General features: G+C 41.1%; 1 long non-coding RNA gene across 1 annotated transcript; it reads left to right on the top strand.

Annotated features, from left to right (window-relative positions):
* The first annotated feature begins 546 nt into the window (after positions 1-546).
* Positions 547-25,764, top strand: LOC140458296 (uncharacterized). Its single transcript, XR_011953467.1, has 3 exons — positions 547-641; positions 1,178-1,387; positions 25,690-25,764. It is a non-coding gene; the product is annotated as an uncharacterized lncRNA (long non-coding RNA).
* The last annotated feature ends 1,108 nt before the right edge of the window (positions 25,765-26,872 follow it).

Genomic DNA, 26,872 nt, shown 5'->3' with positions numbered 1-26,872 from the left:
CAAATGGCTGTCTGCAGTCTGAGTATTTCATGAGACAAATGGAGAAAATGTAAAAAGGAACAGAGAAGTGGTGAGTTCTGGAAAGTTAGGACTTGCCCACAAGAAATAACTTTTCTGAATATTTTAGTTTATTATCTCCAGAGAAATATTATGATATATATTTGGCTAGGTGTGATGACTTTTTAATCATACAGCGCACGCAGTTGTGTTCAGATTTGTTCTAATCCAATTGTTACTTTTTCTTAACAAAGCACACATTACAACATGATAAGCAAACAGCTTAGAGTAAGAAATCTTAAATTTTAATCAGTCAAGTGACAAGTCAAAACAAAAATTATATTTTAAAGTAATGTCAATAAAACATATATATCAATTCTCAATTTTCACACTAACACTCACAGTTAGCGATTATTTTGAGTTCTCAGGATGCAGTCAATGCTAACAAAGCCACATTTATTGCCCATCTTTAGTTGCACTGACAATAAAATGATGAAGCTTCACCTTATGCTATTGCGGTTTTAATGCAGATGTACTCCCACAACCATATGAAGTGACACATTCCTGAAAAGAGATCCAAACCAAGAGAGGAACACAATTGTTTTCAAATCATGATGGCGTGCGAATCGGAAAGAAATGCGAAGGTAATGATGTTCTCTTAATGTGCTTGACCTTGTCTTTCACATCGATCAAGATTTTAACAGAAGGAGTTACTGCCAAATTAATCCCAGTGCATTACTATATTGCATTCTGTATATCACATAAACTACAACCACTAGTGATGGTGGTGAGCGAGGTTGGATACCGAGTCCTGTGGCAGGGCTATCAAGCCTAAACAAGCAAATTACACATTCCTGGATGGAGTCAAGCTTTTTAACTATTTTTGCACCCCTTTAGGTGAGTGATGCGTAATTCCATCATAGTCTTGAATTGAGCTGAATGGATGGTGGACAATTTTTAATTGGTCAAAGGGTTAACCATTTGTCAAGGTGTACATTGCCTCCGGTGTCTTGTGGTATCTATGATGAGGATATTATTGGCCCAACACAACTTTTAGTTGTGGTACCAATGAAGATCAGGGAGGAAAGGTAGACTTTCTGTTTTTTTTGTGGTAGTTATCACTTGGCATTTAAGTTATACGTAAACCTTAATTACCTAACATGATTTGTTCAACCAACAGAAAGAAGAGACTCCATAAATGACCCCTTCTCACCTCTGTGCAAAGGGCAAGGCTGAGACACTTCTTCATCTTCAATCAGATGTACCAAGTGGAAAATCCATCGGTGCATTCCCCAGAGGTCTCCAGCATCACAGATGCCAGTCTTCAATCAATTTAGTTCAGTCCATTGTTATGGACCAGGCCAGACCCCCCTCAAAGCATTTCAAGAAGGTAGCCCAGACACTAACTTTCCTGGTTGTTTTGAGCAGGTGTACAGTGGATATTCGAAAGGGATGCAACTGGTCAAACCACTTAGTTTTAAACAAAACAGAACTTATTTGCAAGATTACCAAATGAAAGAAAAGAGAACAGAATATAGAATAACTTTATATTAAACCACAATCAACTCTATTCAAGCTACTGATGCTGTTCCAAATTCCTGCAATCGTCCCCATAAACACCCCTTGGTGAAAAAGGTAAACTCAAACACAGGGTCTTACAGGAGAGATGTCAGAGAGAGGGAGGATCAGCATGGACCTGCTTCTTTGGGTCCAGCAGCTTACACAATGACTACTTACTAAAACAAACCAGCGAAAAGCTGAGCTGGGTGAACTGGCCACTTCCCTTTCATTGTACAAGTGCTTTTTAAAAACTTGAAAACCATTTAAAGTAGATAAATGCAGACATTTTGGCAACTCTGCTTTGTACAACCCTTTTGAAAAACTGTAATAACACGGGATAAACCCTCCTGCTTAATTTAAACCAGCAACACAGAAAAGATTTATCCCATGCAGTAAACTGTGAAAATTCAAGAGGCCAAGAATTATTTCAAGTAAAAATCAACAATTTTATTTCTTAAAGTATAATCGAGAACAATTAACTAACAACTATTTACAACTCCTTCCTCTAACCTATCTTTTACTTTCCCCTGTCCAATACTGGTTAAATAAAAATCTAGATTAAGATTTACAAAACAAAACTTCTTATCTCAAATCCAGGCAGTTTTCAGTTCTTCTCTGTATTCTGTCTTCTTTTCTTCTTATTGGGTATTCTGCTTCACAGGTTACTGATCGATAAAGGTACCTTTAAGAGAACTATTTTTGGGCAATCTTTACATGATGGTGACTTAGCAGTTCTCCTCCAAACTGTTCAATTTTTCCCAGTCTTAAATCCCCAAAGAATTGGATTGTGGCATTGGCTTTCAAGATTATCAATATCTTCATTCAAACTGGATTGGAGTTTGGTATGTTTTTGAGGTATAATTTAAACTGATTAGCGGAATTTGAATTTGTTTTTGTCTCATAGAAACTCAGCCAGTGGTATCTGTTCTGAACCAAATGTTACACCAAATGTCACCAGCACTTGGTGTGCTTGCCATGTCCTTCACTCTCTTAAAGGTACAGTACACTTCTATACCTTCATAACAAAACCAAGGACAACACAATCTTGTTAAAGAGGCAGCATCATCACATCTCTCCCTTTATAACAAAAGGAACCAATAATATCCAAAGATGGCTTCATTTTAAAACCCCTTAATCTTACACTGAGTATACTACAACATCCATATACAATACCTTGACTACAGACATGCAAACATACACTACTACATTCTGTTACAGTCTGTTTTACTCCCGTCATCCAACACTTCTGTTTCTCACCCAAGTCTCGACAACATGTCAGCAATCATGTTAACTCATCCTGCCACATGGATAAATTTCAAATTGAATGGTTGTAACAACAGGTTCAATTTAAATAGTCTGAAATTGTTGTCCTTAAGTTTCTCCACGAATGCCAATGGTTATGATCAATGTATACGTTTGTCTCAGATATATTACTGGTAACATAAAAATTGAAATGTTGTAATGCCAACATCAAGCTCAAGGTCTCCTTCTCAACTGTCAAATATTTCTGTTGATGAACATTCAATTTCTTGGAGAAATACCTGATAGGTCTTTCTATCTTCTAGAACATGTTCCAGCAGGAGCAAGCACTGATACCCACATCAGTGGCATCGATAGCCACCTTGAATGGCTTTTGTGTAATTAGGCATGGCTAATACGGGACAGTGGTTAACACAGCTTTCAAATGCCTTCTGACAGTCCTCTGTCCACTGAAACTTCTTGCCTTTCTTTAGTAATTCAGTGAGTGGAGCAGCCGCACGGCTAAAATGTGGTATGAAGTTCTGAGAAAATCCACTCAAGTCCCATGAATTGTAGTACTGCTCTTTTTGTTGATGGTATGGGAAACACCTCAATTACCTTTGTTTTTCCATTCCATGGGACCATTTGTCCATGTACAATAACATGGCCCAGGATGGTGACTTGGGCTTTGGCAAATTCACTTCTAGCCAGGCCTATCACAAGCCTGCATCTCAAAGTCGATTGAACAAGACTGCTTAATGTTGCAAATGTTACTTCCATGTGTGACTAAATATCACCATCTATATATGTGACACACTTGGGTAATCTGGAAATTAGCTTATTAGTTAGTCTCTGAAATGTGGCTGGTGCACTTCTTATACCAAATGGCATGGCTTTAAATGGATAAAGCAGGGGAAAGTGAGGACTGCAGATGCTGGAGATTAGGGTCAAGAATGTGGTGCTGGAAAAGCACAGCAGGTCAGGCAGCATCCAAGGAGCAGGAATTCCTGATGAAAGGCTTTTGCCCAAAACATTGATTATCCTGCTCCTTGGATGCTACCTGACCTGCTGTGCTTTTCCAGCACCACACTCTTGTCTTTCAATTGATAAAGTCCATTCCACATTATAAAAGCCGAAATTGTCTTTCGGACAAAGGTACCTGCCAGTATTCTTTGAAAAAGTCCAACTTAGAAATATAAGTTACTTGTCTCACCTTTTCAACAGTCTTCCAAATGTGGAATCAGATATGCATCAGTCTTTGGAACTGCATTAAGTTTGCGATAGTCCACACATAACCATTGAGTACCATCTGGTTTTGGCACCATTACTATGGGTGAGCTCCAGTCACTGTAACTCATTTCGATTATGTTGTCTTGGAGCATGCATTCAATCTTCTTGTGAACCTGTGTCAACTTTGGACGGTTAGCCTGTAAGAATGTTGCTTAATTGGAACAGTATTTCCCATATCTATATCATACATAATTCCATTAGTACTTCCTAGCTTATTTCCACATTTATCCCCATGCTTTTCAACCACAGTAGGCAGCACTCCTACCTATGTAACAGTTCTCTTGTTAGTAAGGACAAATTGCATTCCTGGAGCTGAGAATTTGTCCAGTACCCCTACGATGACTTCTCCACGCTTCACTGGACACACTAATCTCACTTCTTCATAATTGAACACTTCTTTTCTCACCGTGAATTCCCATTACTAGTCTCTCTTCTGGCTTGCCCTTTTCTTGTCTTTTGCCTCTACCTCAAACTCCTTTGTTTTCATTAACTATCTCTCCTTACCTCACAGAAGGGCGTAGGTCCAGCTCCAGATTGTCTGCTCATTCCAGCAGTTTAGCCTTAGTCACCTTTTATAAAACCCCCAAAGTCACTTGTTCCACGCTCACAAAACTCTTACGGACTGAAAGAGCCATCTCTATCCTTAGCACTATTCAAATTAACCAAAATCAACACACAGAACAAAAGACACTCACACCTACCACTTGCTGCCTTTGAGTCCAGCAACCCTAATCCCAAATTGGAATTATAGAACAAATCCAGCAAAAAGCTCTCAATTTGTTATTGGTTAGGCCAGTCTCCCTCAAAACATTTCAAGAAGGTAGCCCAGACTGTAACTTTTCTGGTTTGAGCAGGTGCAAAGTGGAGTGAACTTATTTACAAGATTAACAAAAGAAACACAAACAAAAGAGAACAGAATATAGAATAATTTAACTATCTAAAAACCCAGTCGACTCTATCCTGACTTAATGATGTTGTTTCCAAATTTCTGCGACAATCCCCATAAACACCCCTTGGTAAAAAATGTTAAATTGAACACAAAGTCTTACAGGGAGACATCAGAGAGATAAAGGACCAACGTGGACCTGCTTCTTTAGGTCCAGCAGTTTCACACTGACTGCTTGCTAAAACAAATCAGAGAAAAGTTGAGCTGGGAGATCTGGCCACTCCCATTTCATTGTACGGTTTTTTTTAAACTTGAAAACCTTTTCAAGTTGATAAAGGCAGACATTTCAGCAAAGCTGTCTCGTACAACCCTTTTGAAAAAAAAACAAGGACAACATAACATGTGTTTATCAGGAAACTGCTGAATGCACTGGATACTAAAAGGGCTATATTGGCCCTGAAAAAAATCCAACAATAGTGCTAGAGATTTGTGCTCCACAACTAGCCATACCCCGAGTCAACCTACCAAGTCTATCCTAGTTACAATACAGGTATCTACCTGACAATGTGGAAAATTGGCCAGATATGCCCTGTCCAAGAAAAGCAGGAACAATTAAAGCGAGGCAACCACAAGCCTCTCAGTATATCCTTGATCATCACGAAAGCATATGAAAGTGCCATTGATAGTGCTGTCATGCAGCTCGTAAAAAGCAACAACTCCCTGAAGCCCAGTTAGTTTTCTGCCTGGTCCAGACCTCATTACAGCCCTGGTAAGATATAAACAAAAGCTGAACTCTCGATTTGAAATGTGAATTCCTTTGACATCAAGATCACATTTGACTAAATATGGTATCAAGAAGCCCAAGCAAAACTGTAATCAATGGGAATCAGAGGGAAACAATTCTGGTGACTGGAGCCATACCTAGTGAAAAAGAAGATGGTTGTGGCTATTTGAAATCAATCAGCTCAGTTCAAGGACATCACTGCTGGAACTCCTCAGGGTAGCCTCCTATACCCAACTAACCATATTCAGCTGCTTCACCTTTGACCTTCTGTTCATTAAGAAGTCGGAAGTAGGGATATATGTTCATGATTGCATGAAGTTCAGCATAATTCATGTCATCTTAGATTGTGAAACCTAGATCATGAAAAAGTCATTGTCCATACGTAGTGAGACCTGGACAATATCCAGGCTTTGGCTAATGGGTGGCAAGTAACTTGCCACTCAAGTGCCAGCCAATGAATATACCCAACAAGAGATACTCTAACCATAACCCCTTGGTGTTCACTGGCATATCTAGCATTGGTTTATCCATTCTCAACATCTTGGAGATCACCATTTACCAGAAACCGAACTGGATGAGCCATGTAAATACCGTAGCTACAAGTACAGACAGAAGGAAGAGCTCTGTGGGTGAGTAACTTGTCTTTGTCTCACCAAAGCCTGTCCACCATTGACGAGACACAAGTTAGGAGTGTGATGGAATATTCTGCACTCAGATGAATATGTATCCAATGATACTCAATAAACTCTACGCAATCCAGGATGAAGCAACTTGTTTGATTAACATCCCAACTACCACCTTCAACATTCACTGCCTGCGGCATCAACGCAAAGTAGGAGCAGTGTAAATCATCTACAAGATGCAGCTCAGTACCTCATTAAAGCTTTTTTGACAGCACTTTCCAAACCAGGGAACTGTACCACTTAGCAAGCCAAGGGCAGCAGATACATGAAACACTACTCTTGTTCCGATCTAAGCTACACATCATCTTGCCTTGGAACTATGTTGGCACTCCTCCACTGTTGTTAAGTCAAACTCCTGGAACTCCTACCCTAACAGTGGCCCTAAATCGCAAGGACAGCCGCGGCTCATAAAGGTTGCTCATCATCACCTTCTCCAGGACAATTAGTATTGGGCAATAAATATTAGTCTAGTCTGCAGTATCCATATTCCATGAGTGAAATAATAAAAAACCATAACTATCCTTTTAAAAATTGATAAACCTACCAGTTGTTGAATATTTGTCATTTTCATGCTGTGGATTTTGCAATCGTTTGAAACAGTCCAAATTTATTTCCAGTCGCATTATTTAGAAACTTAGAGCCTGGAGGGAAATAGATTTCCGGCCCATTAACCTGAAATGAATTTGGTTGCAGAAATGGAAGGACAGTTTTCTCACCCATTGTAGTCTTAAACTTTTCTCTGTTGGGGACAATGGGGGGAGAAATAATATTTTTAACTCTCAAAATCTCGGACAGCAAATTGTAAAATGTAGTTCAGAAAGTTCAATTTATCATGAAAGTAAAAGAATAAGTGGGTTTTTTTTCATCGGTCTGTAAATAGAGATGTACAGCATGGAAACAGACCCTTCGGTCCAACTCATCCATGTCCACCAGATTTCCCAACCCAATCTAGTTCCACCTGCCAGCACCCAGCCCATAAACGGGTGATAAAAAAAACTAACAGTATATCAATTCCTTGTATTCGAATGTGGGGTAACAAAATCCTGGAAAGGGTTAAAATATTGCTACTTTACCTGGTGATAAAAATCCAATTATCATCATATCTTCTTCCAACAACTTTCTTAAGTGTATAAACTCATGTTGTATAAAATGTTATTTAATTTGCTTGTTAAAGCAAACACATGCAGGGAAAAAGACCGAACCCATGAAAAGGAAAATAATTAGTTGGCATCAATAGAGATTAAATTCAGCACGTTCCTGTGCATTTGGAAACTTGAAGAGTATTGGTAACTGAATGTTGTCCATGAGCACATCGAATAAATATTACAAAGTAGCATTTCCCCCGACCCGCTCGACTTTCTATTCCTGCAAGACCAGGGTGATGAAGCACAATGCAGAGCACTATTCTGGATGAATGAATACAGCCTTTCTCTGGATATACTTACAATCTCTGGGGAAGCTATAGGTTGCTGACTTGGAGTGTGGCAGATGTACTGTACAGTGTTCGATTAATGTGATCAGGACTAACAGTGTCAAATTATAAACAGTTACTACAGGCTTTCTCATGGTAGTCGAAACATCTTCACAACAATCATACTCCCTGTGAGACCTTATACTGATTACAATATTGATTTTATATTTTGATTATTTTGTTCATGAAGTGCTACAGATTGTAGCATTTAGATACAGATTTACTCACCACTGTTTGCCAAATATTACCATGCAGAAAACTTTTTGGTGAATAGTAATGTAATTCTTTGAAATAAATTTTAAAGTAACAGTCAATGGAATAATTATAATAACAAAGTTTCTAACATTTTCTATTAAAAGTTACAGTGAAATGTTTTGCTTTGCTCCTCATAATGAATTAGAATACATTTTTTGCAAATAGACTGGAGATTTTGCCTGCTTGATCTGGATGTCACCTCCACCCATATGCTTCACCACTAAACCCCAGTCACATCCCTTTAGACTCTTCAGGGTTATACCCTATTTTCTGGTCCGAATCTCAGTAGTGGGTCTGACATCTGTTGACCTGGAAGCTGGAGTGCCTTACCTCAGTCAGGAATTGTCAAAGTACACTGTCTCTGTCACTGGCTTTGCCCTCTCCTTGACCCTACTTGCCCTGGGCATTGTTGCTTTGTAAAGGATGGGCAAAGGATTTCTGCTACAACAGGGAAAGTGAGGAACTGCTGGACTTACAGTCAGAGACTGAAGGAGTTATTTGAGCCCTTTTTTAACTTCACTTTTCCATACTGCTCAGAAAGAGAATTGTTACAAAATGTCTTCAGAAAGATATATTGAGATCCCTCACAGAATTTGTCTTATGATATGCGTCATAAGCCACTTAAAGGCATTGCACTAAAATTGCAAAATGTTATTAGTTTTCTTGGCAGAGTTATTGGTATCCTCTGTTATATTCTGTGTGATATCCTTGCCATGAACATGTTGCAACTGCTGCTGTGATTGATAACTCCTGGCTTATAAAGGAAGGTTGTGAATCAAACCTGATAAACCTATTGAAGCCTATTTCTTCACAGTGAATATAACTCACTGAATTTGAAAGGTTTTCCTAAACGTTAATGTGACCATAGGAATGTTCCTGAGTCTCCCCATCACAAATTATCTAATAGCATGCCTTGCCATGACAAATAAGGACCTACTTTTTGCAGTTGTGTCTTGGAATATGGATGCTACTGGCAACAGCAGCATTTCTTGCCCATCTCAAACTGCCCTTGTGCTGAGGCACAATCAAAAGTAATCACATTGATTGTTGTGGATCTGGAGTGTTCTCGAGGTAATTTGCAGACAGGTGTAAGAAGCGCACAGCTCCAGTGCATCAGAGCTCCATGCCTCTTAGAAAAAGGTCCTGTTTCTGCTTGATCCCCTAATGGTAAGGACTACAGAGTCCTTTCCCTAAAGGGTATTACTGAAGCTGATGGGTTTTATTGCAACTGGCACTATTGCTGACCAGTTTTCTATTCCACATTTTATTAATTCATTCAACCAAAATGCCATGATAGGATGTTGGAAGATTTTGACTCAGTTATGTTGTGGGTATTGGATTTTGCTTCTCTCAGCTGAAATCCCATCTCATAAATGGGCCTGAAATGAAATCTCATCCCCACCCCTCACACACCTCTGCCTCCAGTGTGCAGGGACAGTAAGTTAATGTCTGAAGTAATTTTGCTGAATTAGATCTTGCCTGGGTATGGCATGAAGCTTTCTTCATTCTGGACAATTAAGCTATCTTTGTGGCTCAATGGTTAGTGCTGCTGCCTCACTATGCCAGGGATTTGGGTTCAATTGCACCTTCAGGTGACTGTGTGGAGTTTGCACTTCCTTCTTGTGTCTGTGTGGGTTTCCTCTGGGTGCGCCAGTTTCTTCCCACAGTCCAAAGATGTGCAGATTAGATGGATTGGCCATGCTAATATCCCCATTGTGTACATGAATGTACAAACTGGATGGATTGGTCATGGGAAATGCAACATTATAGGGATGTGATAGGGATAGTTCGAGGTGGGATGCTCCTTGCGAGGGTTGGTGTGGACTCAATGGGCCGAATGGGCACTTTAGGGATTCTATGAATTAGGAGAAAGTGAGGACTGCAGATGCAAGAGATCAGAGTTGAGAGTATGGTGCTGGCAAAGCACAGCAGGTCAGGCAGCATCTGAGGAGCAGGAGAATCGATGATTCGGGTATAAGCCCTTCATCAGGAATTAGTCTTGTGGGCCGCAGACTGAGAGATAAATGGGAAGAGGATGGGATTGGGGGAAAGATGGCTGGGAAAGTGATAGGTGGATAAAGGTGAGGGAGAAGGTGATAGGTCAGAGGGGGGAGTGATGGACTGGTTGGGAAGGCAATGCCAGGTTGGAGGCTTAGACTGGGGTAATGTTGGGGAGGGGAAATGAGGAAACTGTTGAAATTCACATTTATTCCTTTTGGTTGCAAGGCGAAATATGAGGCACTCCTCCTCCAGGCGTTGGGTGGTAATGGTTTAGTGATGGAGGAGGCCCAGGGCCTGCATGTCCTTGACGGAATGGGAGGGAGAGTTGAAGTGTTCAGCCACAGGACGGTGGGGTTGGTGGGTGTAGGGTCCCAGAGATGATCACTGAAATGATCCGCAAGAAGGTGTCCTGTCTGCCTGATGTAGAGGAGACCACACCGGATGCAACGGATGCAGTAGATGACATTGGTTCAGGTACAGATGAGTTTCTGATGGATGTAGAAGGATACATTGGGGACTTGGAAGGAGGTAAGGAGAGTGGTGTGGGTGCAGGTTTTGCACTTACTGCGGTGGCAGGGAAAGGTGCCAAGAGTGGGGTGTGGCCTAGTGGGGGCGTGGAACTGATGAGGGAGTTGCGGAGGGAATGGTCTTTTTGGAACGTTTATAGGGGTGAGCAGGGAAATATACCTCTGGTGGTGGGCTCCATTTGGAGGTGGCGGAAGTGGCGGAAGATGATGCATTTTATGCAGAGGTTGGTGGGGTGGAAGGTGAGGACTGGGGGGCTCTATCCTTGTTGCAGTGGAAGGGGTAGGGTTCAGGGACGGAGGTGCGTGAAGTGGAGGAGATGCCCTGGAGGGCATTGTCTACCACGTGGGAAGGGAAGTTGCAATTGTGGAAGAAGGAGGCCATCTGGGACTTACTGAGGTGGTATTGGTCATCCTGGGAACAGATGTGGTGGAGGTAGAGGAATTGGGAATAAGGGATGGTGTTTTTACAGGAGGTAGGGTGGGAGGAGGTGTAGTCTATGTAGCTGTGAGAGTCAGTGGGCTTTTAGTATATGTCTGTGGTTAGTCAGTCACCAGAGATGGTGATGGAGTGGTTCAGGGAGGGGAGGGAGGTTTCCAAAATGGTCCAGGTGAATTTGAGGTCAGGATGGAAGATGTTGGTAAAGTTGATGAACCGTTCAACCTCCTCATGGGAGTATGAGGCAGCGTGATACAGTCATTGATATAGCAGAGGGACAGGTGGGGGGTGCCGGTGTAACTGCGGAAGATAACAGGTGGGGGGGGGGGGTGCCAGTGTAACAACAGATGGGGGGGGGGCAGATTCTATGAATTACAGGGCTTTTTAACTGAAAAATGCAAGATTGATGCATTTCTGACAAACTGATGATGCACCCATCATGTTGGACATCAGGGCCTGTTCTGAACCAAATGGAAAGGCCCTCTGCAATACTACAACCAGGCAGTACTGAGGGCCAATATTAATACATCCGAGATTAATGTGATAGGTGAGTTTTGAATTGATGCCAAAGCTCATCGAGGAAAACTAGTCCATGGTTAAAATTAGGGCACTGAGATGGCATCAACTCTAGGATTAGATAATTGAACCCTCCAGTTTGTGAACGGTCAGTGAAAAAGAAAGGAAGCGTTGAAACTGTTTTTAAAATGGCTAACTATAAGATAAGACATTGTTGGGGCAATTCTCTGTTATGGGATCCTGATTGCAAGATAAATAATGATTATCTTTGTTTTCAGTTTATATTTTTGCTTTAGCTACAATACCTTTTGGACAGGAAATTTTGTTCCGTATCCTTAGATAAAATTTGAAAATGAAAGTTTCTGTTTCAAATTGTGAGAAAGTCAGATAATTGCTCAACCATTAGCTAGATATCATAGTTTGCATTGCATTCTCTAACAGGAATTAATATACAGTGATTCCAATCACAAGAATGGATGAAGAGGGCAGTGACTATGGAAAAAGATTCTCAAGAGAAGAATAAAGACTAACAATGAGAAATTGATAAGTGTAACTCCATCTTGAATGTTGCTATGGGGACGTGCTGCTGTTTCTGGGGTCTCATTATGCTATTAAATGCTTTGTGCACAACCTGCATAGAGTCACTGGATGTGAAATGTCCCATGTGTTAGAAGGTCTGGATTTGATATAATGCCGGTATCATATCATCTGACACACCGTTGTGATTCCTAGCTTTGACAGTTGGCCAAGTTGAATCCAAACCACATCTTTGTGTATCATTTATTGAAGATCAGATGTTCTACTGGAATATGTGATATCAAATGATGCTAACTGAAGATGAGGTGTTTTTGAAGAACTCTCACTGATGCAAAGCTGGAATAACTTGCTAGGTTCTTGAGGTTTGATTTTTTTTGTGCCAGTTTCTGCTTCAGTCAATAACCCAAACAGAAGTATTCAAGAAGTTATCCAGGTAGGAAGAACATGGAGATGCAATATACAGTAAAGAGCACAATTCCATAGGGGAAGTAAAAGCAAAATAAAACTGGGGTTATTCATATACAAATCATTGGAGGTGGCAGTGATTATCGAGAGAGAGGTTAAGAAGGACATTTGCGATATAAGTGCACAGTGTATACATGAGGCATGGTGCTGATAGGACAGATACACTGCTCAAGCTTTAATCCTCGACTTATCAGGACAAATACCAGACTGCTAAATTTGAAATGATCACATCAATATTTATTGTAGAGAACAAGTTGCTGAGTGGCTGCAAGTTGACTTTGATGTTAGATGTTAAGGCATTGCCATGGAGAAAACAATGAAGAACTCTTGGCTCCTTAAGTTCCTGGATAATTAAAAAAAATTCAAGGCTTGAGAATATTCCTTTCATTTGCAGAGAATGACTCTTTGATTATGAATTCATATTCCTTCTAGCAAGCGTAACTGTGTAACACCACGAGTTTATCTTAAAGTGCAGCTACCTTAATTCCTGAGAAGACTGAATGTCATCCTTTCAATGTTGCAGCTTTCTCTTAATAGCCTTTAAAAAGAGAAAACAGACTGGATCATGTACTTTTCAAACAATATGCCTCTGTCTCTGCAGAGCGCTATGGCCACAAGCAACATTTTAAGGAGGAACACAAAGCAGGAGCTGTTCATGAATCAATCATTTAGATCAGGAGGATACACCAAAACCACATATTACCTCCCTCATTCTGAATGCGGGTGGGCTGGATGCAAATTATGACCAATGTGTCCAACAAGAGCACTTATCTAGTACTCCATTCATCACAATTTAGAGCAAAACTAGTGAAATAAATCAAAGAAAAAATATAAGAAGCTAATGTGAAGTAATTGGTTTGGGTGGTTAGTAACAGAAGAAGTAGAAGGAAACAAAAACTGTTATGGTTGGAGTAAAATATTGTTCTTGCTGGAGAAAATATTTGGATCAAGAATGCTTTAATGATACAGAAATAAGCCATTCCAAAGTTTGGATTAGGATTAAGAAGATTGCTGTGAAGAGAAGGTAAGTGAAATGCATTTTGATCCATTTATCTGTGAGAACAGAAGGTATTCAGGCACAAATCCTGCCCACAAGTAAATAATGAAAAAGGGTTTGCTGATTAAGAAAGTAAGTGTGGGGGCTGAGATTATGCATGGGAATGTTTAACAGAGATGAAAGATTGTTCCAAATGAAGAACAAAAGTTTAACTAAGGAAATAAATAACATCAAAAGTATAAATCAGACAGAATCACATTATTATAAGATCTATAGCAGGAGATGTGAGCATAAGATATAAAAGGAAAGAAATGAAAAAATGCTGAGGACCAGCAGTAGAAATTGAGATTTCTCAGTCAGGTTTATGCGATAATCAATAAGATGGTGGATTGCTCAATTAATAATAGATAGAGATGAGGATAAACAATTGGTCTATTTCCAAAATTCAGTTAGATTGATTAACATTAGGAACATAGGAACAGGACTAGGCCATTCAGCCTGTTTTGCCAGCCATGAATGATTTGTGACCTAACACCACATACCTGACTTTGGTGCAGATCCGTTAATATCTTTGCTTAACAAAACAAACTATCTCAAATTTAAAATTAAGAACTAATTGAATGTCAGCTGCTGTTTGTGGAAGAGAGTTCCAAATCTCTACTACTTTTCGTGTGCAGAAGTGCTTCCTACCATCTCTCCTGAATGGTCTGGCCCGAATGTTTAGACTATGCCTCCCAATTCTAGAATCTACACCCAGTGGAAGTAGTTTACCTATGCTGCCTTTTCTTGTTAGTGTCTTGAAGACTTGGATCAGATCACCCCTTAACCTTTAAATACTAGAAAAACACAGGCCTAATTTGTATAATCAATGTTGTTTAGTTACACTTGACTGGCAATGAATATTTACATGAGCAATTAAAATTATAAAAACCATGCTGAAACACTAAACCATAACAACATTCACATTAAAGTACCATGATTTCTGATTTTGACCAAAAGCAATGCATACGAGCCAATGGAATACATTTCTTTTGCATGCTTCTAGATCTAGTGTCAGCTGTTGAGTTATTTTTCTCTGATGCATTAAAATCCAAATCACCAGGCCACATCTCTGATACTGATGAATCCAGTGAAATACGATAATATTTTTGGGCTATGTGCTCACTGTTTCTGGCATATTTTAGTAACTAAATTCTACCACACTAATGCTGGCATTGCCTTCATCTGTATATTAAGGAAAGGAAAAAGAAGCTATTTTTACCAGTCTTCCATGTAATCCTAAAGGTCATTGTGAGCACCTGTATTTTGTGCACAGTGACAAAAAGAATATGGGGAAATAAAACAGATTCTCCTGTTCGCTCTTTCCCGTAGCCTGAGAAAAGATTCTCCCATCAAACATCCTAATCAGTTCAATAAGTCACTTATTAGCATTGAGTAACGCTAGATAATAAAATACATCAGATATATTTTCCCCATTTGTAAAAGTAATCGAACGATGCCACATTATCAGTGTGAACAGCTTCCATGGCCATTATTAATCCTCAGTAGTTGCATCCTGCAGGTTAGACGTCTGTGCTCTCACCAGGACTTAAACCTTCAATGTTCTGGAGAATATTTGATCAACTATCATTACTTTTTCTTATAACCTTCAATCGCTTTCATAAACCAGTATGTTTCTGTTAAAAATCTATTTCTATTCATAGCACAATATTTCATTGAAATAACTTGACACGGTTGTTTTGTGAGGTTTTTTTTTTGCTATTTCAGCACTTTATGGCCACATAAGTATAAGCAATTGTCATTATTCAATAGCAACTGAAATCATTATTCAACAGCACAAAGCAGCTCAGTGATAAAAGTTTCATTTTGTGGCACGATTCAGTTTGACGTAAGTTAAGCGACTGCACTGTACAATTTTTTGACCGATTATAGTGGTACTAGTTAACATATGTCTTACCTATTCCAGTGTTGCTCGATTAATCACTTGTAGCCAGAAGTTAGAAATGTATTATTTTATGCCACAGTACATTACCGTCTGGAGTGTTCCCAAAGGAGGGAATCAAGAGTCCAGACAAAGCAATGAATTTTCTGCCACTAAATTTCAGGTTTAAGACAATTGGCCAGGAATACGCATACGTGATTCATCAAGTTTGATAAACGCTTGAGCGTCTCAAACATCATGAGTTTCACAGTAGTCATTGCTTTTTGTCCTGGTTATACTTGCATCACCAGCAGATATTTTGAGTCTTGAAAATAATAATGACTGCACTGGGAGATGACTTGATGGGATAGCATGTCAGAAAATATCAGGACCAACTGACATTTCTAGAAACAATATTCATTCATTTTAGAGTGTCATCCTTTTGATATGTCGCTTTAATGATTTATCATCTGAACAAAGTCTCACTTGTATTTTTAAATGATGAGTATGATTCAGATAATTTTACTTCATTTTAATGTACTTGCGTGCATTTCAGCAAATTCAATCCAGTCAATTGATGCTTTATTTTTAAACAGAAGCAGCATTACAGGTCTATAGAGAAGTAGGCTGTAAGATCAGTAAAATATTTAAGACCATAAAACTCAGGAGCAAAAGTAGGCCATTCTGACCATTGACTCTGCTCCACCATTCAATGAGGTCATGGCAGATCTGATAATCTGAGATCCCTCAACTCCATTTTCCTGCCTTTATCCAATAATCCTTAACTCCCTTATAGATTTAAGAATCAGTCTTGAATATACTTAATGAACCAATCTCAACAACCCTCTGTGGTAAAGAATTTCACAGATTTACAACCTTCCCTGTCTTAAATGTGCGACTCCTTATTTTGAGATTGTGCGTTCTGGTCCAAAATGCTCCCACAAAAGGAAACAACCTTTTTGCATCTACCCTGTTAAGTCCTCTAAGTATATTGCTTCTGTAGTGTTCTACAAGCTTTTTTCCCTTTAATTAATATTCAACTCCTCTATTCTTCCTGCCAAAGTGCATGACTTCACATTTGTCCACATTATATTTCATCTGCCAAACTTTTGCCCTCTCATATAACGTGTCTACATCCCTCTGCAGACTCTTTGTGTCATCCTCACCACTTGTCTCTATTCTTGTGGCATCTGCAAATCTTATGGCACAGCATTTACTTACCTCATTAAAGTCATTAATATACTTTGTCAATAATTGTGACCCCAGTGCTGATTCTTGTGGCACACCACTTGTTTCAGATGGCCATCGTGAAATGCTCCCCTTAACACAAAACTCTTTCTATCCATGATAATATACTTCCTCCAATGTCTGGGGAGGGGGATTTGGGATGGGGGGGGGGGCATGACAATCAGAGTGGAGCAGAGATTTGTCCATTACCATTCCTTGAGGTAAAAACAATGACTGCAGATGCCTGGACCATCTCTGACACCTCCCTCCCCTTCCTGGACCTCTCCATCTCCATTAATGACGACCGACTTGACACTGACATTTTTTACAAACCCACTGACCCCCACAGCTACCTGGATTACACCTCGTCCCACCCTACCTCTTGCAAAAATGCCATCCCGTATTCCCAATTCCTGCGCCTCCGCCGGATCTGCTCCCAGGAGGACCAGTTCCACCACAGAACACACCAGATGGCCTCCTTCTTTAGAGACCGCAATTTCCCTTCCCATGTGGTTAAAGATGCCCTCCAACGCATCTCGTCTACATCCCGCACCTCCGCCCTCAGACCCCACCCCTCCAACCGTAACAAGGACAGAACGCCCCTGGTGCTCACCTTCCACCCTACCAACCTTCGCATAAACCAAATCATCCGCCGACATTTCCGCCACCTCCAAACAGATCCCACCACCAGGGATATATTTCCCTCCCCACCCCTTTCCGCCTTCCGCAAAGACTGTTCCCTCCGCGACTACCTGATCAGGTCCACGCCCCCAAACAATCCACCCTCCAATCCTGGCACTTTCCCCTGCCACCACAGGAACTGTAAAACCGGTGCCTACATCTCCTCCCTCACCTCTATCCAAAGCACAGCTGGTCAGGCAGCATCCGAGGAGCAGGAAAATCGACATTTCGGGCAAAAGCCCTTCATCAGGAACAAGGGCTTTTGCCCAAAATATCGATTTCCCTGCTCCTCGGATGCTGCCTGACTGGCTGTGCGTTTCCAGCATCACTCTAATCTTGGTAGTTTCTTAGTCATCCAGGAACTGAATCAGGTTTTATTCCAACTGAATTCCCTGGTTAACAATTAAAATAAGTATATCAGAAGCCTCCAAAGTTTTCAATTCTATCTCAGCAGTGGGCACTTCTTGTAGGGTTTCCTGATGTTTAGTAATTGGCCATCAGATATTTCCACTTCATGGTCAATTCCTGTGGAGTCAGCTGCGTGGAGGCTCCCACTTCGTTCTGACACACAATTCCAGTCTACGCTGCAGCAACAGCTATCTTCCTATTAGAAAACTCAGGCTGTTGACTTGGGTGCACCTCACCCAGCTGACTGAAGGTTCATATCCAGAAAACAGCTTGCTGAAGAATGTAAGATGTTCCATCATGAACAAAAGCAAACTTTAAAATCACAAATTACGTTAGCAGGACTTTTTTTTTAGTAAAGCAAACTATCTCTGTTTTTGAATTGCTCAGAAACCTATCATTAATTTTTAACAATTGTGACTTTGATCCAATTAATTATTCTACAACTGATCTAAATAAAAGTGCTTCATTATTCATCTGTGACCTTTGCAAAAATCACATAATAAAAATGAATGATGCCTGTTAGACTGACAGCGTTAAGTGAACTAAGTAAAGATGAATAATTGGTGAGTGTTTTATGCTTGATCATGATTATATGTGTTAGTGCATCAAGAACTCTGTAAATTACTGTGAATAGGAAGAAATAGAATTGAATGTTGTTTGGATCAAATACAAATTTATCAGGGTGCAATTTAATCAGTTGGAATAGTGATAACAGAGTAAAGTGCAAAATGTATTTAATTAGAAATAGGTAAGATAAAGCATCCAGTTGTCAAATCTGAAGGAGATATGTTTTCAGCTACATCAGGAGCTCTTCAATGAAGGTGAGAGCTGCATTGATTATGCAAAACACAAACAGGCCTGTCGACCATGCAAAGTCCTCCTGACCAACATCTGGGAGCTAGTGCTGAAATTTTGAGAGCTGTCTCACAGACTAGTCAAGCAACAGCCTGACATAATCATTCGTACAGAATTATACCTTACAGATAATGCCCCAGACACCAGCATTAACATCTCTGGATATATCCAGTCCCACCGGCAGGACAGACCCAGCAGAAGTGGCAGCACAGTGGGATACAGTCAGGAGGGAGTTGCCTTAGGAGTCTTTGACACCAATTCCGGATGCCATGAAGTCTCATGGCTTCAGGTTAAGGAAAACCTTACTGGTTACCATGCACTGTCCTCCTTTGGCTGATGAATCAATAATCCTCCCATCTACTCCGGGTGGGGGATTTCAATGTCCACCACCAAGAGTGGCTTGGCAGCAGCATTACTGATCAAGCTGGTTGGGTCCTAAAGGATATAACTGTTAGACTGGGTCTGCGGCAACAGGTGCCGGAACCAACAAGAGAAAATAAACATAATTGACCTCATCCTTACTAATCTGCAGCTGCAGACACATCTACTCATGGTAGTATAGGTAAAACAGACCACCACACTGTCCTTGTGGAGATGAAGTCCCACCTTCACATTGAGAATAACCTCCATCATGATGTGTGGCACTATCACCGTGCTAAATGGGACAGACTTCAAACTGATCGAGCAGCTCAAGACTGGGCATCTGTGAGGCGCTATGGCCATCAACAGCAGCAGAACTGTACTCCAGCAACCTCATGGCCTGGCATATCCCCCACTCAACCATTACCATCAAGTCAGGGATCAACCCTGGTTCAATGGAAAGTGTAGGAGGGCATGCCAGGAGCAGCATCAGGGTTACCTAAAAATGAGCTGTCAATCTTGTGAAGCTACCAAACAAGACTACTTGCATGCCAAACTGCATAAACAGCAAGTGATAGACAGAGCTAAGTGATCCCAAAAACAACGAATAAGATCCAAGCTCTGCAGTTCTTCCACATTCATTCGTGAATGGTGGTGGACAACTAAACAATTCACTGGAGGAGGAGGCTACACAAATATCCCTATCCTCAATGATGGAGGAGCCCAAGACATCAGAGCAAACGATAAGGCTGATGCATTTGCAAGAATCTTCAGTCAGAAGTGCCGAGTCAATGATACATCTCGGGCTCCTCCAGTGGTCCTCAGCATCACAGTTACAAGTCTCCAGCCAATTCGATTCACTCCACAAGATATCAAGAAAAAGCTGGAGGCACTGGATACTGCAAAGGCAATGGGCCCAGATAACATTCCAGCAATAGTACTTAAGGCATGTGCTCCAGAACTTGCTGCTCCCCTAGCTAACCTCTTCCAGTACAGTTACAACACTGGCATCTACCCGACAATGTGGAAAATTGCCCAGGTATATCCTGTACACAAAAAGCAGGACAAATCCAACCTGGCCAATGATCACCCAATCAGTTTACTCTCCATCATCAGTAAAGTGATGGAAGGGGTCATCAACAATGCTATCAAGCAGCACCTGCTCAGCAACAACCTGCTCAGTGATGTCCAGTTGGGGTTTTACCAGGGTCACTCAGCTCCTGACCTTATTACAGCCATGGTTCAAACATGGACAAAAGAGCAGAATTCCAGAGGTGAGATGAGAGTGACAGCCCTTGACGTCAAGGCCTCATTTGACCGAGTGTGGAATGAAGGAGCCCTTATAAAACTGGAATTAATGGGTATCGTGGGCAAACACTCTGCTGGTTCGAATCATACCTGACACAAAGGAAGATGGTTGTGGTTGTTGGATGTCAGTCCTCTCAGCTCCAGGTCATCTCTCCAGGAGTCCCTCAGGGTAATGACCTCGGCCCCAACAAGCTTCAGCTGCTTCATCAGTGACCTTCCCTCTGTCATTAGATCAGTGGTGGGGATTTTCACCGACAATTGCACAGTGTTAAGCACCATTCGTGACTCCTCAGGTACTGAAGCAGTCCATGCTCAAATGCAACAAGATCTGGACAATATCCAGGCTTGGGCCGAAAAGTTGCAGGTAATATTCACGCCACACAAATGCCTGACAGTGACCATCACCAATAAGAGAGACTCTAACCACCACTCCGTGACATTCAACGGTACTACCATCATTGAATCCCCCACTGTCAACATCCTTGGGGTTACCATTGACCAGAAACTCAATTGGACTCACCACACAAACACAGAGGCTACAAGAGCAGGTCAGAGACTACGGATACTGTGGCAAGTAACTCACCTCCTGACACCCCAAAGTCTATCCACCATCTACAAGGCACAAGTCAGGAGTGGGATGGAATACTCCCCACCTCCCTGGATGGGTGCAGCTCCAACATCACTCAAGAAGCTTGACACCATCCAAGACAAAGCAACCCACTTGATTGGCACCACATCCACAAATATTCACTCCCTCCACAACTGGCACTCAGTAGCACCAGTGTACACTATCTACAAGGTGCACTGCAGAAATTCACCAAAGATCCTTAGACAGCACCTTCCAAACCCACAAACACTTTAATCTAGAAGGACATGGGCAGTAGGTACTTGGGAACACCACCACCTGCAAGTTCACCTCCAAGCCACTCACCACGCTGACTTTGAAATATACCGCTGTTTCTTCACAGTCGTTGGGTCAAACTCCTGGAATTTCCTCCCTACTGGCATTATGCATCAACCCAGAACAAGTGGACTGCAGCAATTCAAGAAGGCAGCTCACCACCACCTTCTCAAGGGCAAATAGGGATGGGCTATCAATGCTGGCCAGTCAGTGAAACCCATGTCCCACATCAGTGTTTACTGTGGAGAAGGACATGGAAATAGGTCTAATCAGGAAATAGATGGTGACATCTTGAAAAATGTCCATATTACAGAGGAGGAAGTGCTGGATGTCTTGAAATGTATACAGTGAATAAATCCCCAGGACCTGATCAGGCATAACTGAGAACTCTGTGGGAAGTTAGGGAAGTGATTGCTGGGCCCCTTGCTGAGGTATTTGTATCATTGATAGTCACAGGTGAGGTGCCAGAAGACTGGAGGTTGGCTAACGTGATGCCACTGTTTAGCAAAGGTGGTAAGGACAAGCCAGGGAACGATAGACCGGTGACTTGACATTGGTGGTGGGCAAACTCTTGGAGGGAATCCTGAGGGACAGGATGTGTATGTATTTGGAAAGACAAAGACTGATTAGGGACTGATTAGGCATGGGAAATCATGCCTCATGAACTTGATTGAGTTTTTTGAAGAAGTAGCAAAGAGTGAGGGCAGAGTAGTAGATGTGACCTATATGGACTTCAGTAAGGTGTCTGACAAGGTTCCCCATGCGAGACTGGTTAGCAAGGTTAGATCTCATGGAATACAGGGAGAACTAGCCATTTGGATACAGAACTGGCTCAAAGGTAGAAGACAGAGGGTGGTGGAGGAGGGTTGTTTTTCAGACTGGAGGCCTGTGACCAGTGGAGTGCCACAAGTTGTGCTGGATCCACTACTTCTCATCATTTATAAAAATGATTTGGATGTGAGCGTAAGAGGTAATAAGTTTGCAAATGACACCAAAATTGGAGGTGTAGTGGACAGGGAAGAAGGTTATTTCAGATTACAATGGGATCTTGATCAAATGGGCAATGGGCTGAAGAGTGGCAGATAGAGTTTAATTTAGATAAATGTGAGGTTCTGCATTTTGGGAAAGCTAATCTTAGCAGGACTTATATACTTAATGGTAAGGTCCTAGGGAGTGTTGTTGAACAAATAGACCTTGGAGAACAGGTTCATGGTCCCTTGAAAGTAGAGTCACAGGTAGATAGGATAGTGAAGAAGGTGTTTGGTATGCTTCCTTTATTGGTCAGAGTATTGAGTACAGGAGTTGGGAGGTCATGTTGTGGCTGTACAGGACGTTGGTTAGGCCACTTTTGGAATATTGCATGCAATTCTGGTCTCCTTCCTATTGAAGGATGTTGTGAAACTTAAAAGGGTTCAGAAAAGATTTACAAGGGTATTGAACAGGCTGGGGCTGTTTTCTCTGGAGCATCAGAGGCTGAGGGGTGACCTTATATAGTTTATAAAATCATGAGGGGCATGGATAGTTTAAATAGACAAAATATTTCCCTGGGCTGGGGGAGTCCAGAACTAGAGGGCATAGGTTTAAGGTGCGAGGGGAAAGATATAAAAGAGATCTAAGGGGCAACTTTTTCACGCAGAGGGTGGTATGAGCTGCCAGAGGAAGTGGTGGAGGCTAGTTAAATGCAACATTTAAAAGGCACCTGGATGGGTATATGAATAGGAAGGGTTTGGAGGGATATGGACCGGGTGCTGGCAAGTGGGACTAGATTGGGTTGGGATATCTGGTCGGCATGGACGGGTTGGACTGAAGGGTCTGTTTCCATGCTGTACATCTCTATGACTATGACTCTAAATAGATAAACAAAATGGTTTATTGCCGGGATGTGTGTCAGAGGCAGTATCACTTTGCTACAAAAGCAAATACTGCATATGATGAAAACCTGAAGTGAAAACAGAAGCTGCTGAAAACAAAAGAGTTTATTTGGACAGGTAAACGAAATTAATGTGAAATCTTCTCAATGAGAAGGCATGGTTTTGGAGCATAGAGTCATAGAAACTGGGATCTAGAGAAGCCATTTGGCTCTCTGAGTTCAGTATGATTATGGTGATTTTCTGTCACAACATTATTTTTCTGCTTCTTCTTCACACGCCTTGATGCCTTTAATATTTAAAATATTATCAATTTTCTTAAATATACTCAATTTACCTCACCTGTACAGCTTTCTGTGGTTGCAAATTTGCAGGTTTACCACTCTTTGAAAGATGAAATCTTTCCTCATCTCAGTTCCAAATGGCCCACACATATCCTCAGACTGTGTCTCAGTTCTAGACTCCCCAGCCACGGAAAACATCATCCCTGCATCTCGCCTATCCAACCCTTTTAGAATTGTATGCATTTCAATCAGATTTTAATCTCATTCTACTAAATTATAGTGAAGAGAGGTCCAGTCAAACCAATTTCTTCTCACATGGCTCGTCGACCAGCCCCAAGGTTAACCTCGTGAACCGTCACTATTCTCCATTTGTGGCAAGTACACTCTTTTTTAAGTAGGGAGGCACAAGCTGCACACAGGTGTGGTCCTATATAACTGCAATAAGACATTCCTACTTCTAAACTCAAATCCACTTGCAATGAGATCCTACATATATGCCTTCTAATTGCTTGCTGCTCCTATTTGTTTACTTTCATTTACTGATGCACAAGGACATCTAAATCACTTTTTACATTCAAATTTCCCAATATATCATCATTTAAGTAACAGTCTTCTTTTCTGTTTCTCACACTGAAGTATATATCTTCACATTTATTCACATTATATTGCACCTGCCATGTGTTAGCCTAGATACTCAACTTGTCTAAATCACCCTGAAGCCTCCTTCTATCCTCCTCCCAATTCAGAATGCCATCTCATTTAGTGCTATTGGCAAACTTGGAAATATTGCATTTGGTTCCCTCATCCAAGTCACTTATGTCTACGGTAATAAGTTGGGCCCAAGCACTAATGCCTGCACTAATATCACTAGTCACCATCTACCATGTGGAAAAGATCCATTTCTTCCAAGTCCCAATTTCTAGTCTACTAACCAGTTCTCATTCCTTGCCAACATATTACCCTCAATCCCATGTATTTCAATTTTGCCCAATAGCCTCTTGTGTCTGATCTTATCAGAAGCCTTCTTAAAATCTAAATACACTGTAACCACGGTTCTCCCTTTTATATTCTATTATTAACATCCTTAAAAACTCCAGCTAAGCATAATTTTCCTTTCATGAATCCATGCTGACTTTGTCTAATCCTGTTAATACTTTCCAAATATTCTATTAAATTGTCTTTTATAATGAAATAGAATAACAGAATAGCATTTCATCATTACTGTCATTACAGTGACTGGTCTGTAATTCTCTGATCACAAGCTGGTGTGGGTAGATGTCATGCCAAACAGGTTGGGTCAGCATAATGACACTTTAACAACCTGCTGCTGGATGATGAGCGGTTCCAGGAATCATTCCATCATTTCTGGGTTAGTTGGAGAAAGAAGAGAAGAGGTTTCCCTTCCTTGCCATTATGGTGGGATGTGGATACAGTTTTCCTCTAGAGGCTGCTACTGCACATTCTCTATTTCCTCACTTTTTTCCATCGCTTAATTACATCTTGGTGTAATATTTTATCCTCTCATGGCAAAGATTCTCAGTGGGCCCACTTGATAAAAGGATGCTTCCCTTTTCCACCAGGGATTTGGGGTGGTGAGTGTGGCATGCTGCAGTTCCATGTAATAGTAGGCTAAGCAAACTTATCAGATGCCAGGTCACGTGGAAACAGTTTTCAACATTCAAATTGAAGGTTTTAGTTTGCAGCTCCCTTTAATTTTTTGAAGAGGCTCCTCTTACATTTCAGGTTGCACTTTATCCCCACACTCCTGATCTATGGATCTCCTAACCCTAACGCCATGTTGGGAGGAATGACATGTATGAGGCCTTCTCATGGATTTGCTCCTGGGACTGGCCATTGGGGCCATTAACAGGTTCAGGTTACACATTCTGGACAGAGTTATTGTACCTGGATAAAAGTGAGGAATGCAGATGCTGGAATCCAGAGTCTAGATTAGAGTGGTGCTGGAAAAGCACAACAGGCCAGGCAGCATCCGAGGAGCAGGAAAATTGACGTTTTGGGTAAAAGCCCTTCATCAGGAAGGTTATTTATTGTACCTGACTGTCTGCTCCTCTTTTGCACTTATGTCTGTGCTTGAGTGTCCATTGAGTTGGAGCATGTAGTGTCTTGACAGACTGGTGGGCACCACAGGGATTGGGGTGCATCAGCAGCCTGGATAATGTTATTTTGATTTGATAAGTTTCCATTAATTGTTAGCTTCTATTTTTGTTACAGCATACCATCAGAGACTGCCTAACTTAATCTTAATTTTAAAAGAATAGAAACCACTCACTTCTCCCACAGTGCAGCTGTCAGGTAAGTAACTAAATTTTTTAAATAATTCATTAATTTGAATGTTATCAAAAATTCTGGCTTTACGAGGCATCTGGCCTATTTCACAAACTAGCAGCAATTTCTGAGCTCAGCAAAGTGAGTTTACCATGAAGAGTGCTACTTCAGTGAAACTGGCAAACATGGAAGCATTTCTTTAGTGAAAATGAAGAGTTGCCTCCATGGTCAAGTGAAAGCCTGCTTTTCAAAACACTTAATCTCTGAGTAAGTGCTATCGCTGATTGACAGGTGATGGCCAACCTTTTGGAAAGCACTCTGGCTGCTTCGTATATCATTTACTTTCACCTCCACTGCCCCACCACTTATCCAACTCTGCTTGTTCTTTCAAGAAGCAAGAACAGTGGCAGCCATAGGGAGTGTTGCTAACTAGCTCTTGTCTTTCTTGGAATAATAAGCATAGAAATATAGAAAACAAGAGCGGGAGTAGGCCATTTACCCTTCAAGCCTGCTTTGCATTCAATGTGATCATGGCTGATCATCCAGTTCAGTACTCCGTTCCTGCTGTCTCCCCATATCCTCTACCCCTTAAGCCATAAGAACTTAATCTGGTGTCATCTTGAAAGCATTCAATATTTTGGCCTCAATTGCTTTCTGTGGCAGAGAATTCCACAGGCTCATCATTCTCCATAAAAAGAAATTTCTCCTCATCTCAGTCCTCAAAGGCCTACCATGTATCCTTAGAATTGATTTTTGTTTCTCAGATATTGTTCCATTTTAGGCTTGTCCTCAGACTGTAATGCCTGATTTTGGTCTGCCTGGCCATTCTGCATTTAACCTGTTTAGTCCTGTTAGAATTTTATAGGCTTACATGAGATTTCCCCCTCTCATTCTTCTAAAATTCAATGAATACAGTCCTTTCTTCATACCAATCCAGTCTCTCTTTATATGTCAGTCTTGCCATTCCTAGGCATCAGTCTGGAAAACCTTCATTGTTTCAAGCTAATTTGTATCATGTGGTATAGAATTGATACTTGCATTAGCCATGCAAATGATTTAATATTATAGTCATCTCCACACAATGTGGAATAAATGATAACTGCATGTGATAAAATGGTTTCTCTACACC

Source organism: Chiloscyllium punctatum, chromosome 32 (genome assembly GCF_047496795.1).
Source record: "Chiloscyllium punctatum isolate Juve2018m chromosome 32, sChiPun1.3, whole genome shotgun sequence".
Taxonomy (NCBI): Eukaryota; Metazoa; Chordata; class Chondrichthyes; order Orectolobiformes; family Hemiscylliidae; genus Chiloscyllium; species Chiloscyllium punctatum.
This window is presented reverse-complemented; position numbering and strand designations above follow the sequence as displayed.